Source organism: Pezoporus wallicus, unplaced genomic scaffold (assembly GCF_028554395.1).
Source record: "Pezoporus wallicus isolate ANWC-B61680 ecotype Strahan unplaced genomic scaffold, APGP_CSIRO_Pwel_v1 contig_6899, whole genome shotgun sequence".
Classification (NCBI taxonomy): Eukaryota; Metazoa; Chordata; class Aves; order Psittaciformes; family Psittacidae; genus Pezoporus; species Pezoporus wallicus.
The window spans coordinates 1,124,081-1,139,485 of record NW_026638613.1 but is presented as its reverse complement, the minus strand read 5'-3'; the positions used below and the strand labels follow the sequence as shown (position 1 = coordinate 1,139,485).

General features: G+C 36.9%; 1 protein-coding gene across 11 annotated transcripts in view; it reads left to right on the top strand.

Moving 5' to 3' along the window:
* NAALADL2 (N-acetylated alpha-linked acidic dipeptidase like 2) overlaps window positions 1-15,405 on the top strand; it is a 489,585-nt gene that overhangs the window by 161,730 nt on the left and 312,450 nt on the right. The gene's annotated exons all lie outside the window — the stretch shown is intronic.

Genomic DNA, 15,405 nt, shown 5'->3' with positions numbered 1-15,405 from the left:
TTATAAGAGAATTCAGATAAACAGTTGTAGATTTAAACCACAATGAGAATCATGGCTTGTTTTGACAAACAGGAAAAGTAATTCAAGAGGCAGTTTGCATTGCCTACAAATGGAACAAATTCTGGAGAAAAAAATCTACATTACCTTTATTTCTGACACTCATAACAGTGATTATAAGGAGTTTTGCTGCAGTGATAAATGTATTGTGAATCACATAGGTTTGTCCAAGGCAATCATCTGGTTGAAAATCACAAATCTCTAAAATATGCTTCTAATATGTATTACTTTCTAACAATAAAAAGGTTAAAATTTCATTCTGTACCAATGTATAGAAAAAACAGTATGGTATATTGCATGATCGCTATAATTAAGAATGTAATACTCGAGAAAGAAGTGCATTGTAATATGGGAGGTGGGCAGGATTTTGGAAGATTTAACAGAAACTGTAATTTCATATGTAGCTAGGAAAGAATTACTATTTTAGATGGAGACATAGTGTTTTTAAAGGGTTGAAGCATGGAGAAAGTTGAATATGTATTTGAATATAATGTACTGCAAAAGGGATGCTGTTGATACCTGAATTGACTGCTAGTTAGTGTTACATCAGAGTGCATGAACATCTCTTTCCATAAGTAAGTTCACAGGCATTAAAAGCAAGGACATGTTCTGTTTCTGGAGTGACATTAGTAAGTACATTGGATTCCCTGGAATAATCAGAAAATAGGAATAACTTGGTAGTACTGAGTTATTTACAGGCTGATATTCTCAGTCAGAGGTATGTTGATGAGGTATGTTTAAAGAGTAGCCAAGTAATTTGTACAAATAATAACTGTCATAACTGAAATAATTGTCCAGAGGATGTAAGTGTTTGAAAACAGGGATTAGCTTTCTTGCTTACTGTATCTTGTGAATATTGAACTATGAATCTGAAGCTAGATTCAGGTTAATGTGTGCTGTGAAGGCAGTAGTCTCGTGTTTGAGAATAAGTTCTTGTAGACTAATTGTTATTGTGGGCATGTGTTGAAGATTTGTTGTGCAAATATGTGTAGTGTGCTGTTAAGATTAGAGTCAAACAGAATGACTAAAAGGTCAAAAGCGGAGATACTGTAGATCCAAGGGTCATGAACCCACTCTCTTACGGAGCTTCTATTTGTGTATATATAGTACTGGGATTTTAAAACTATTCTTATACCTCTGAATCACTAGCTGAAAAGCTAAAAGTCCAGAGCTAAATGTAGAACAGAATAGGACTGCAAGGCCCTTGTGAGGAGGGTATGACAGCTTTAAGATGTAACTGTGGTGCTACATGTGTTAATGTCTAATATGTCTGATATTGAGGGGTATTACCAAGTTCAGGGAGCTTTTGTTTGATAGTAGAGGCCCAAGAAATTTGATGGGAAGAGAGCATTAACTGTTAGGATATCTAGCACATATACTTGATAAACTATACATATGGTTATACAAAGAGAATAGCATTTTAAAGGAAAAAAAAACACTATGGATGATAAAATAAAGGACAAAAAATTTAGTATAAAAGGGTATCTCATTATTTAAAATGCCAAAATGCTTTATTAAATTCAGGATCTCCTCTTACTGCTGAAAATTCAGAGAAGCCTTTTGACCTTCCACTGTTTTAACAACTGTCAGTGGCTGAGCCATTATATTCAGAAGCAGTTTTACAGTACATTTGAAACTACATCACCTATTCATATTAATACCTTCATACCACAACCTGAAGCACAGCTCCTTTCTAATCAAACATTCAGTTACTGGTGGCCTACTGAAAAGATTAATGAAATGCAGACTTTATTAGCCACAGTGCAACATGTAATTTCACTATTGAAGTTACTGTTTGTTGCTCACCTAAACCGGCACCTTTGACCACATGAATTGAATGTGTTGGATCTCTTGAGAGTGCTTAAAGAGGATAATTGACTGATGCAGAGGATGGGAGCATCCTGAGTTAGGTGGCACTGTGTGTAACAGGTGAGAGGAGTATTTGGTGACACACATTCTTTCCCTCTTTCTGCTGTGGTCCTTTTGCCAGGTTCCAGGGTGAAAACTAATGTCAGACAGCATCGGTGTGTGCTGAAGTGCAGCAGGGCACACAGTTGTATGTTAGTCAGGCGAACCCACCTGCTGCACAAGAGAATTTAAGGAACTTACAGGAAAAGCAAAGTTGGATTGGTTTAGTTGTTCTCCTGCAACATGTATAAGGATAAGCTGAATATGGCCTTCTGGTAGGAGTAGCAATTCCTTTTTAAATACTGATCCAAGTGAGAAATAGTGGCATCGTAGCTTGCATTTTTATTAGTTTATTATATTTTTTTAATTGTTCTCTGGACAATACCGATCTCCTTCAAAGGCGTATGTAAGCCAGTCTGGCAATCCTTGCTTATCTGTATTTTATATTTCTAGATCCCAATCAAAGAGACTTAATAGGTCAGTTAATATTGTCTCAGACTGGCTTCCCTTAGATTTGTACATTTTTAGACCAGACTTCTTAATAAACTCTATTTGCGTGATGAGACTGTCTGCAGGTATGTGTTTTTGTGTTTAGCATTGGCAATAGAGAACACGCAGTTTGTAAGAAGAAAAAAGGAGTCCAACAGCAGATGGAGCAATGAACTATTTACATTGCTGTATTCTGATACTACATGTGTTTGTTTTTTTTTTTTTATTTTGTACTAGCTCCATCTCCTTATCCTCAGGCTGTTCGGATCAATTGTCAAATACCTGCATGTCAAAAAAAACCCCAACAACTTTGCCTTTCTGTTTGGATGATTAATTGGGTAATTTCAGTCACAGGAAAGTTGCCAGATCTTGTAAAAATGGGAGGCGAAGGGACACAAAATCTAACACCTATTGATTAATAACAGATGTGTATTCAGTGGGATGGAAGGTAAACTGCTCTTTCCAGGGATTTGATAGATTGGGTGCTTGCTTCCCAGTTTCTCAGGGAGCACTGCAGGCGCCTATGTTAGGCAGCAGAGGGTGTTATATAATGAATTTTCATTGATTCCATGATAGTGAACATTGATCAGGCCTCTGTTGCCAGTCAAGTCCCTACTTGTGCTGCTCCTTCTGTCAATCTTCTTCCAGTAAAATATAACAAAGACTGTTTTGCCCTGTTTCTCCTATTCCATGTTATTTCTTTGTGCTATTAGGGACTGACTTGAAATGATGTATGTTCTTAGAAAAGATCAAACCTTAGAAAAATCAGCCCAAAGAGCATCCTTTCTTTATCAGTTACTTTGCTTAATGCATAAAGTGGCCAGCAGAGTGTATAATCCAATGTTTTGCTCAATTAGCAAATCAATATAATCCAAAGCAGATTTATAAACTTCACGTAGATGACCTGGGGAGCGGGATCTTTAAAGCCGATAGCGTCAGCCAGCATGTTTGAAGTTATAATGACAAAAGGACTGGTAAGAGAGTAGCTAAATGCGAGATTGCTTTGTAATGCCATTGTGAATAAAAGGGACTCTACTTTTATACACAACATGAGGAAAAAGCATTGTTGGCCTAGCATAGTGCTTTTGTGATTCTGTGTGTTAGCTATATGTAGATAAATAGCTACTGCTACTAGAAGGAGTAGAGGGAAAATACAAAGAAGCAAAAGAAGAGATTTACAGGAGAGCTAGTGGGGAACTTCATGAAACAGTAATTCCTAATCCACTTGCAGAGGAATCCTGAAATGTTTCATATGCTGTCTGCGGTTCAGGTTTTTGTTCTCACCTGTGATTGCTATTGTGCTTGTTTGTCTTGTAAAATTACTGATTTTTTTTTGCATTTATGTAAGCTATGTTGTTCTTTCAATGAAATCTGGATTTACTTTTAATGATTCCCGGTCATCTTTTATTCCTGAAAGTGTCCTGGTATTTCTTTTGAATTTTACACTGGGGCCTGTATATGACTACATTTCAGCTTTGCTGCAGCTTCCTCATGTGAAGGCCACATCACTGGCAGATCACTGAACTATGGAGAATTGCATAGGATCGCCTAGCTGGGTATCAGCTTTCTGGTGTGCTGACAGGCATTTTCCTGGTTGTTAGCAACAGAGGTTAAACTAACATAAAAATCTTCTTCTGCCCACAGAAAGTACTGTCTGTCTTGGTTTGGTCTTGTGTTGTGCTGTCACCAGCAATATCCAGTGGGCTACCATTTTTATTTGAAAAATTTATAAAGGACAAATTTAATCCAGATGGCAAGTAGCTATTAAAATTCCAGCTCTTTACTATTTAGTGTGGGTTGTGTGTAGCATTTTTTGTTCATCCCTTTGTTTTGGGGTTGGTTTTTTTTTGCTGTTACGTGCATGAAAGCTAAGATGGTTGACTGCTGCTGGGTCACTGCGCAGATGCACATTAAAATGAACAGCTGTTCAACCTCTGACTCAATTTTTCATCGCAATCCCACCATCATCACTTCTGCGAAATGTGCTTCACGAGATGTCATGGCAGCAGCTCCAAATAGGGTGGCTGAATTACAATGTTCCTTAACCAAAGGGTGATTTTGTGAAAGAAAAGACAGCATGACCATGTAAAAGTAAGATTGTTGTATGATAAATTATACTTTTTTTCTTTCCTCAAACCATTGAAATTAAAGTTGTGTAAGCACTGGTATTAGTTTCTAAATTTCAATGACTGTACAGCTGAAAAATGTTTGGAAGCAGAGAGAAGTTATTTTAACAAAATACTTAAATGTTCTTCTTAACCTCCTAATGTTGCCCCTTAGAGGTGTGAACTGCAAACTTGTGGCTTAGGAGTAGGCTGCACTTTTGCTGCTGGACAGGGGTTGGCTGGAGCATCCAGAACCATCAAATTCCTGAGAATTTCCTCCAAAGACAGGAACTTCTCCTTAAATGTGAAAATGTTATATGGAACTACATTTAATGATTTATTTTAATTTATGACACATCATAGCCTGTATAGGATTTTTTTTCTGAGCTTGATACTGTTTGAAACAATTTCCTTTTAAACTAGAAGCTGAGGAAATAACAGTGATTGTTATTTTTTTTTGTCACAGAGATAAATATTAATGAAATACTTCATGTAAGATATGGAAATTCAGTCAGATCTTTCTGTTCATTAGCTGAGAGCTCGTTTGTTATTCATACAGTAGCTCACTGTTCTGGAGGAATGCAACTATGTTCAAATGTCAAGAAATCTGTGTTGTGTGTCATGTGATCTTCTGTAACTCATTTTATAATTCATTCAGTCAGTTGACAAATCCTGCAATTACTTTGAAGTATATGTATTATTCACAAATATTCATAATGTTATAGAAAACACTTCAGGTGGCATAAAACTTGTGGGTATTTTCCAGTCATGTACAGAGAAGTAGCATTATTCATATGAAAAAATAATTTGTTTAATCACCTTGTGTTTTGGGGCCTAACTGTCTTTGAATGCCTCCTGAGAGCTTTCCTTTAATAGCATCCTCCCAGCTGATTGCTCCAGCATCTACCAATCTGTTGTTGTTGAGGTACTCCGCACTGTTTTTCCTCCTTAGCATAGCCGTACTTTTACTTTGAAGTTTCATCACGCTAACTCAAGATGTTGTCTTCTGATCTTTTACAAAGAAATAATAATGAAATTACAAAGGTCTTCCTGATTCCAGCTCCTCGGGCTAAACCACCTGCTAGCTGCAATTACCTGAGGCTTTCCATTCCTAGGGTTTTCCCATACTGCCAGACTTCAAAGGAAATGTATTAAATGTTACTCTGTACTGATGATTAATTTTAATGTTGTATAATACAGTTTCTGTTTTTTCTTGTCTTGCTTAGAGATTGATACGGCTTTGTCTGTTAACTCATTTAGAAGTTTTGATTTGATTTGAGTTCTCAGAAAGGGCCTAGGTAGCACAGGCCAAGTAAGTGTTTTCATCTGGCTTGATCAAAAATCCGTCCAACAATTCAGGTTTTCTAAAGGGAAGAAGGTGTTTTTTTTTTTTTTATCCTGTGAGATGTCTTGTGTTTGTAAGAAATAATGTGTAGCATTTCTTCTGTTCTTTTGTAGAATTTAAGCAGAATTTATTTGCTCACAGTTCAAACCCTTCTTCAGTGTGCTTAACCAGAATGCACTTTCTTTGTGGGCTGATTCAGGCTGGATCCTTGACTTTTTGCTTCTGTTTTTGATTTGACATTTTTGTCTCTTTCATTCTCCTCTGCTCTTCCTTAAGCACATATCCCTCAAATACAGCTGCTTTGTTCACAGTTAATGGTATTGAGAAGTGTGTGTTTGAGGAGATGTGTCCCCTGTGCTTGGAGAGCGCTGTCATTTCAGCTATCTCCTTCCAACGAGGGACTAAATACTGCCTTATATGCAGTAAACTATAAAAAAATCTGGTTAAAAATCTCACCCCTTCAGCTCTGTTGGAATTTTTATGCAAAATACAACAGTATTCTCAGTGGTTTTATTCACACACATTAAGGGACAACCACTAGGCTTAGAAAAGTCAGTGGGTTTGTTTTTCACTTTGGAGCATCTGAGGTAACATCAGTGGAAGGAGCAACATGGTTTGATCAGTGCAAGTAAATAAAAAAAAAATAGAAAAAAGGAAGGCTGATGATAACAATATGGAGGGAAAGCAGCAGGAAAATTAAAGATTCAGAAAGCCCCTATCAGTGTTACCAAGTAAAACCCTACTTCAAAAACTCTGTGGTGTTTTTATGTTAAAAGATCTCAAAGATGCTTAAGCAGAGGTAAGATCAGTCGTACTGCATGCTGACCTGAATCCAGTTTACTGTGTTTGCATCTTTCACTCACACATTGCCAGGAAATTGGTCCAGCTTCCACATAGTTGTAACAACTTCAGGTTTCAGAGATTATTTTTTTGTCATTTGAGAGACAAGTCTGAGTCTTGAAATGCAACAGAAACTCTAGACTTAGATTATAACCTGCCTTGCCATTGAGTATCATAAATATTTGGACAAATGATAAGTGTCCAGTTTTTATAAATTTCCAGTGGGACTGTACCTCAAAAATAAAATAAACCTGGAAGCTTAATAGCAGACAACTGAAAAGTTGTTGGGTTTATTTTTCTTCTGCTATTCATATTTTCATTATCGTTTTTCTTTTAAAAGAACCCTCCCAACTAAATTTTTAATTCCTATTATGAAAGCTTATTATTGACTTAATAGATACTTTTGTTGTGCAACCTTTCTAAATAATTTTGAAATATCTAAGCCATATTTTGGAAAATTCAAGTTTTTACAATGTGATGCAGCATCTATGTCTTTTGTTGCTCTAAAGTAGTGTTGTCATTTGTTTGTGTTTTTTTCCTTTTAAGTTCAATTAGAAAAATGCCTTTATGTCTCTGCAGGGTTGAACTTCTTTCTTCTTATGACCTATGAATATTTTTCATTTGCCTCTAGATTTTAGTCCTAATTTTGAGAGCAGAAAAATAACCCCAAATATTTCTACTAAGGTATTGACTCCATTTGAACATGAGCCGGCAATGTGCGCTTGCAGCCCAGAAGGCTAATAGTATCCTGGGCTGCATTCAGAGGAGTGTGGCCAGCAGGTTGAGGGAGGTGATCCTGCCCCTCTACTCTGGTTAGACCTCACCTGGAGTGCTGTGTCCAGCTCTGGAGTCCTTAGTACAGGAAAGACATGGACCTATTGGAAAGGGTCCAGAGGAGAGCTGCAAGAATGATCAGAGGGATGGAGCACCTTTCTTACAAGGAAAGGCTGAGACAGTTGGGGTTGTCCAGCCCAGAGAAGAGAAGTCTCTGGGGAGACCTTATTGCAGCCTTTCAGTTCTTAAAAGGAGCCTATAAGAAAGATAGGGAGAAACTTTTTAGCAGGGCCTGTTTCAATAGGATGAAGGGTTATGGTTTTAAGCTGAAAGAGGGGAGATTCAGGCTGGATGTGGGGAAGAAATTTTATGATTTAAACCAAAAAAGCTGCCTCTTAGAATTTTTCAGCTTTATAACATTCAGTTCTATCACTGTCCATTATAGCAGCATTTTGCAGCGCATAAGGCTTTTACTATAAATAAGCATTTTCCTAATACACCTGTGAAGTACAACATTTCAGGATGCTGCACAGGGCTTTGTGCTTTCCAGTTTTTATGTTCTGCTTGAGTCTTTCATCTTTAGCCATTATGATAGGTTATCATCTTTACGCATATGATGGTGAGATTTGTGTGTATGTAGTTAGCTTTCTGTATCAGTTACAACTTTTAGAGTAGCTTACTTGTACTTTATAGAAGGTTGGTTTCATTGTCCATGCTGGCCATACCTGATGCTTCAAAACCAACATAACTTCTCTTAGAAATACTTTACAGTGTTACAGTTTGTTTTAACAACTGCTGTTTTGGATTTATCCAGTATTGTGGAGAGCAGCCTAGGAGCAATATACTACAAAAGAGTCAGTAATTAGATCAGATTTGCAATTTCTTCCCACCCTGATATGTAATAGCCTTGTATTATTGCAAGAGTGACATGGCGGATCTGAGTTGTCTGAGCTGTATTCCCTGTGCATCTTCTCATTGTTGGGAGTTTTCTATGAGCTTTTCATACTTAGACTGTGACTTGATGAGCTTCTGCTTTTCCCTCTGTTTTTGTCAGTGTGGAGCCTTTCTTTCTCAAGTATGTTCATTACTCTGTTTATGACAAATTAAATTTAGAATTTTTTCTAAGGCCAGGCTCCTAATGGTGTCTAAAAATAATTTCAAGAACAACAGTTTAATGTCTTTCAGTAGTTGTTAAATATGAGCGAACTGACTAGGCTAAAATGAGAATCAGGCCAATTAAACCTCTCTTTGAGGATAGTGGTGCTTGTAATTAGAGACGCTAAGGAAATGTTTCTCTCTCGCTCCCCGCCACTCCCCACCTTTTTTCTCACACAAGATGATGGAAAGTGAAGGGAGAAAGCACTGACCTCAAGAGCTAAATGCTCAAGCATTGTAGTGGTCACATGGGAAACTTCACCAGTTTCCCAAGAATATGAAATCTTATAGTGAAGTTTTTAGAATGCATTTCTGTGAATTGGCTTGTTTTTCTTAACTGGTGCTTTGTGAAGGAAAATGGGTTCTCTTAGCAAATCTCAATAATGCGCTATTTGTGGTGGTGGAGAAGGTATGCAAAGTGCCCCATCCAGTGACTTGAGTACCTATGATGAGAAAGTGTAGCCATAGTGATACAGCAGGACTTCTACTCTATTGTATCAGCAGTCTATGAAAAAATTAATAAAATAATCCCCTCTCCCCACCAAAAAAAAACCCAAAACAACCAACAACAAAAAAACACCAAAAAACCCCCACAAAAACACGCCCAAAACCAAAACCCCTCACCACTTTAAAAATAAATAATTGACCTTTTTTGATGAATTTTTATTCCTCATGAACTGGATGAGAAGTTACATTACGAACTATGTTGCAGGTGTACCATCATCTTTCCCTGCAGCTCAAGGTGGAACATGCAACTTAATTTCAAATCATGATGCTGTTTCTGTAAATTGAGAACCTGAAGAGAGTTCGGTGTGGGGACATCTGCAAGTAGGGAAGCTTTGTGTTTATGTGAGTGTCAGTTTGCCAGATTTTTCTAATAGGTAAGAATCTATCAGATTACATAAGGTGATTTAAAATTATTTAGCATTCTTTTAAAATATAGTACATAACTTGATAATCTGGTTTCTCAAAAAAACAGTCCCTCTCTTTGAGGGAGACTTAAAGTGAACATCTCTAAGGAACAGCTCCCTTCATACAAGGAATGGCATGCGATCCTATAAAATGCAGGTTATGGTCTCCAACCTGAAAATGATTCTTTACTAGGCTTTTTAATCCTGCCTTATTTGCATCCTTTATCTAACCAATTTCTATTTTAAGGATTGTAATTTTTGTAGTACCATGTCATCGTGGAAAATTGCAAACCTTGTCCATTTGCAAGGTCTTTGTTTTTTGACTGTTCTGGTATCGCTTCGTTTTGTTCTGGCTTAGGGATACATACGTTGGAGTAACTCGGGTGGTCTTAACCTGTAAGACTGAATATGATGTTGAAGGTGGGGAACTGAAGACTGCCTCTTCAAAAATAAATCATATTTGTGAAGTGATGAAGGTTGCAGAAGCACTGAGCATTTGTCAGTACTCATTGTTCAGTGGTAGACATATGGTACAGTTGTGTAATATAAATTTTGCAGTATATATTTTTTTTTTGTTTTCCTTTTTTAAGAAACTTTACACATACTTTTCTCAGTGTGAATAAGACTAAAAACTCTGCAAGGTTTTGTTGTCCCTAGACTTTGTATGTCACAGCAGTTTCTAGTGTCTTTCATGTGGCTTAATTGGCTCCCAGATGTAAGAACAAAATACACCTGTTTTTCAGTGATCTGTAGAAAACATGGACGTACGCAATTACATTGTTTGAGTGTATTGGTTGCGAACCCTATAGACTATTTCTTTTTTATAGCAAGGCTTCCTTTTTTACGATTGGTGAGAATTTTACATGGAAGAGTTCGGGGATCTGGTATGGATATGTATTTCCTATTCAGTCAGAGATGTAAAACCCAGCATGACTTTGTGTTTGCAGAAAGGTGTATTTTTCCTGAATTCATGGCATTACAGAATGAGGAGTCAGATCTAACGGTGCTAACAGCAGCAATGAATGTATGATGTATTGTTGTCTGTTGATTTTTTTTTTTTTTTTTGTGTGGAACCTAAATGAGGGCAACCTTTATAAAAGACTGCAAAATAAAAAGAAAGGGGTTCTGGTGTTACTAAATTAATGACACTAAAGTGTATATATCTAAATAGTAAAAAAAAACCAAACCCAAACAAAACCCAATCCTCATATTCCAAATGCCCTTCATTTAATTATTAATGTTAAATACAGCTCTTGGAACATTTTTTAGTAGCTGTCATTAACAAGAATGCAGTTCCAACAGTGATATGTGATACTACTGTCTTTTCACAGTGTTTTTAGTGTAGTTGTCTTAACGGGGCAAATGCACTTCTACCTCAAGATCACCTTCATCCAATCAGCTACTACTAAAACTCTCCCTACATATTTAAACCTTCTCCCCTTAGTGAAAATTCATCATAACAGAAGAGGTGAGCAGAGGTGATATAAAAGATATACCATCAGGTACAAATATGTTTTATGAACTTGTCACATTAAGCCTTGGGAAATCTTGTACACATGAATGCTTTCACAAATTATCTTGTATGTGCATAGGAGCAAACTACGATTTTTTAGTCTTCAGGGTATCTGCAAGTGGGTCTTTTCTTGCCTGTTGAGTGGAGAAATACAGCAGTAAAGCTTTAGACTTTGCAAGGTCACTTCAGACAGATAGAATTTTATAAAATTTCTTGTTGAGGCTTGAAAGCAGATGAAATTCAGGTGGTTTTACTTTTCAGTATGATGTGAATTTCTTACTCGTTTGGGAAAAGTAAGTGAAAGGACTAGTTGAAGTGTCACAGAAGTGATTAAAATGTTCTTCCAGACTCTGCTGTTACAAAAAAGGAAGGAAACCATAGTATTAGAAAGAGAAAAGTAAGCCAAATTACCTCAGAGTAAAACTGGCATTTTCTTTTTTACCTCTTTCCCCACAGAAAAGTTGTTAGAATCTTGGTCTGTGTAATGCATTGCTTGAAAAAGAAAAAAGAGTGAAATATTTAAGTTGGTTAGATGAGGCTTAATTACAGCATTATATATTTGATGCTTTTCAGCATTAGCGGCAATGTCCCATGTGCCCTCCTCCTACCACTGCAACTCAGGAACCTACAAAACACAGTGTCGCGTCATTTTTAATTGTAGTTATGTCTTCTAGATATGGATATAGTGCATTTTTTTTTCTCTTAAAGGAGTTTTTGTTCACTTTCCATCTTCCCATTTCATCACACAGAGGTGTGATCAGAGTTCAATCATGTCTGGGATGCAATTGGTGATTTTTTCAAGTGTCAAAAGTACTTTTTAGATTTTTCAGGTTAGTTCCAAGCTCTGGCATTTCAAGCAATGACAACAGAAGCAAAACCATGCAGCTATGAGTAATTTGCCATTTCCCAATAACTTTCCAAATAGATTCGAGTAGGTTTTGCATAGCTTTCACAATTGCTTTGAAGAGCATTCAAATGTACCTCTCATGTTGAAACAATCTCGTACTTAGGTTTCCCACACCAGCCAGTAGTGTATCCTGCAGTAGTCCTCTGCAGGGCATTCCCAGACTGAAGTGTGAGAATTCAGTGGTTGAACCACTCCTGTTTCTTCTGTGCAGTTGCCAAACCAGTTGTTTTAGCTATCGACTTTCCCTTTTAATCTTTGCTGTCTTGGTTATTCACATTTACTAAAGAATGAATGTTATTAACTCGGATGATGACAGAAGTACTGAACACAAACTTGTTTAAACTGGGTATGTAATTTGAAATTTATAAAGGGAATCTTCAAGTGAAAGCAAGTTTTTCACCAGTAGTGTTGGAGGTTCTGTTAGCTTTTCAATCCATATTTGAACGCACCACCTTTATATTTTCTTTTCAGTCTTGTGTCAGAGAGTGGCTTCTGTGAATTTATATAAAAGCTGTTGCATGTAACCTCCTACAGATAGGGAAACAGGGACGACAAAGTATATCTACCTAGGGAAACTGGTATGGAGGAATGCAGTAGGCCATCGGTCTGAGAGTGTCTGCTAAATAGGTACTGCACATGCACCCATGTGTTATAATGCTATAAGCCACAAAAAGTTCACATTAGAAATGTGAGGCTTATAGTAGATGCCCAACTCCACAACTATATGGCAAACTATAATGCCAGAAGAAAAGAGAAAGAGAAATAAATGAAAGGTGTTGGAGAAACAAAGATTGCTGGTGAAGATACACTGAGCAAAAACTATCAATCCTTGTTTAGAAGAGTAGACACTAAAGTTTCGGTGTGTCTTAGATGGCAAAGGAAACTGCCATTCATCTGAATGTTATCAAGGGGCTTTCTATTCCTCTTAACCCATATGATTGTGTTTTGATGCTTGGGAGCGTGTGGTCCTCCTCTTTGAAAATCGGTGTGGTCCTTACTAGATGCCTTGCATTCAAGGGAGAAGATTTTTTACAGTTTGAAAATCCTAAGGACGATGGAAGATTCTTTCTGCTACTTTGCTCTAATCATGTTTATGAGTTGCCTTTGGCTCAAAACTTACAGCTGTGTTAAGTCATTGTTCGGTAAAACTGCCAATGTAGAAACTTAAATCTAAGGGTATTAGAACTGAAAATACTTGATATTTTCATTGTTAATTTCCTAAGACCCTCTTTATAGTCTCTCTTGCTTGTCAACTATACAATTAACTCAGGTTATTTGACCAGCTTGCTCTAATATTCTTTAAAAATCACTGTAAAATATAGAGACTTTGGAGTAGTAATTACAGAAGTAATGGGGAACTGTAATTATTTTAGCTGTTGCATTTTTTAATTTGTCAATATATCTTTGTAGTGTTCAGATTGTGTTTTACAAACCTCAGGTATGAGATGGAGAACTTGTCCTTTAAAAATGAGTATTGGTGTATAGTAAGTGTAGTAATACGAAAAACTTGGTATTGTACATGCTTTGGAAGCAGTGAGAAAAAAAACAGGGTAGTCAGCTCTTGAAGATCCATTGCTGTAGCATTAAAATAAACAGGAGACTAAGCTTTGGTACAATTTAAAAACAATCTCAAATAAAAGCATAGTGGCAGCATAATTGATGCAGATCTATGTAAATAGTTATGGTGAATTAGAATGTAGTATTACTGAATGGACTGCTCAGGATCTTAGTAACTAAAAAAGACTGAATACCCTGTTTACCAGGAGAAATGTTCTTTATTCTGTACCAGTTGCTTTAGGTTATTAATTTGAGAAGCTGATCATTTTGGACCATTAATCATCGTAATTAGAGAAAGATTTAGTGAGCTTTAGTGCAGTTCTCAACTAGATTAATAGATGTGTAAACCAATGTTTATTAATATAAATGAAGTAAATTAGAAGCATGATGTTATAAAGATGGGGATGAAACTTAAGGAACTCTTCTGGATTCTCCCAAAACTCCCATTAATTGAAACACGTTGTTCTCCAGTAGTTTGCTTTGTTTTGTTTCACTCTTTTGTTTGTTTGTTTTTGTTTTTTTTTCCTCCTGCACTAAAAGTGCTGTAGTTAAGCCCAGATAAGCAGCCTAGGAGAAGAATGCATGCAGTGAAATCTAACCATGTTTACAGTTACTTACTATGAATAGATTTTTATATTTGGGTGGAGAAGGGAGTAGAGAATTTAGCAGCCATGGGAAGTTGTACATTTTTATTTTTTTACATATTCTTATCAGCATGATCATGTCTTTTCATTCATCTGGAGGCTCAGAGCCAGGATTGCCAGCACATGCAAGATTTTGTGTGTATGGAGACTCCTACCCCAGTGTGACGCAACAGTTATGAGCATTGCCACTCTTACTTCTAAATAAGAAATACTGTGCACAGTGACGTCTCATTGATGCTTCTGCCAGGTAGGGAGACTGAATTTTCAGTCTGCTAAAGATGTGACAACTGCATCTATCTCTGGCTTTACTTCAGAGAGGAGGTGACGTATGATAAAGTGTAGTGTAGAAGTGAGAGGTTTTCCCCAGCTCTGAATTTTTTGTATCTTTTCTTTCTGGAGGGCAGTTGCCTTTGTAAGTCTGGATTTTCCTACTCTGGGGTTCGCATGGCAGATAAATGATGGCTTATAACAGGGTGTCCCAGTGTCCGGACTTCCTGCTGACCTTTCCCTGGGTTTCTGGCATGAGTTCTGTGGATTTGTTTGTGCTCCTGTGCATTGGAAAGGGAGATTTCCAGACACTTTATTGAATTTGTGTGCTGAAGCACCTTCTTTTTGAGCTGTGTCTGTAGTTAAAGGGAAAAACCTCAGATTTCTTTAGGATTGACATCAGTTTCTCATTTATAAACCTAATGTTTCATTGCTTACAGAAATGTGAGGTTCTCCTGATGGTCTGTTCAAGCCTTGTAGATTCTGATTCTAGTTCTTCTGTTCCCAAATTATTTTTTTTTAAATTAGGAAGAAAATGTTTTTCAGAAGATTAAAAGACTCCTGTTACCAGAAGAGTCAAAATGTCTATAATTTAAAAATCTTCAGGTGTGTTTAGCAGCTGGAGGAAATCTGCATGCATGTGCATGTCTTTTCCTATGTCCAAAACCCCATGAACTGATCCACAGATCCCCAAGAGCTGTCAGCAATTTCTTCTCCAGTGAATTTTTTTCCTCTTAATGGTATTCCCAATCCCAACCAAATGAAAGACTTTGTTTTTTTTTTTCAACACGGTGGTTCTTGACCTCCTTTCACCTTCTTTAGTTTAGGTACGCAGGAATAGCTCTGTACTGAAAATCACATTGCAAATCTGAATACTTTCAGAAAACTTCAGAGCTCTCTCTAATAAAAAGAAAAAAGGTTCAAGGAAGGCAT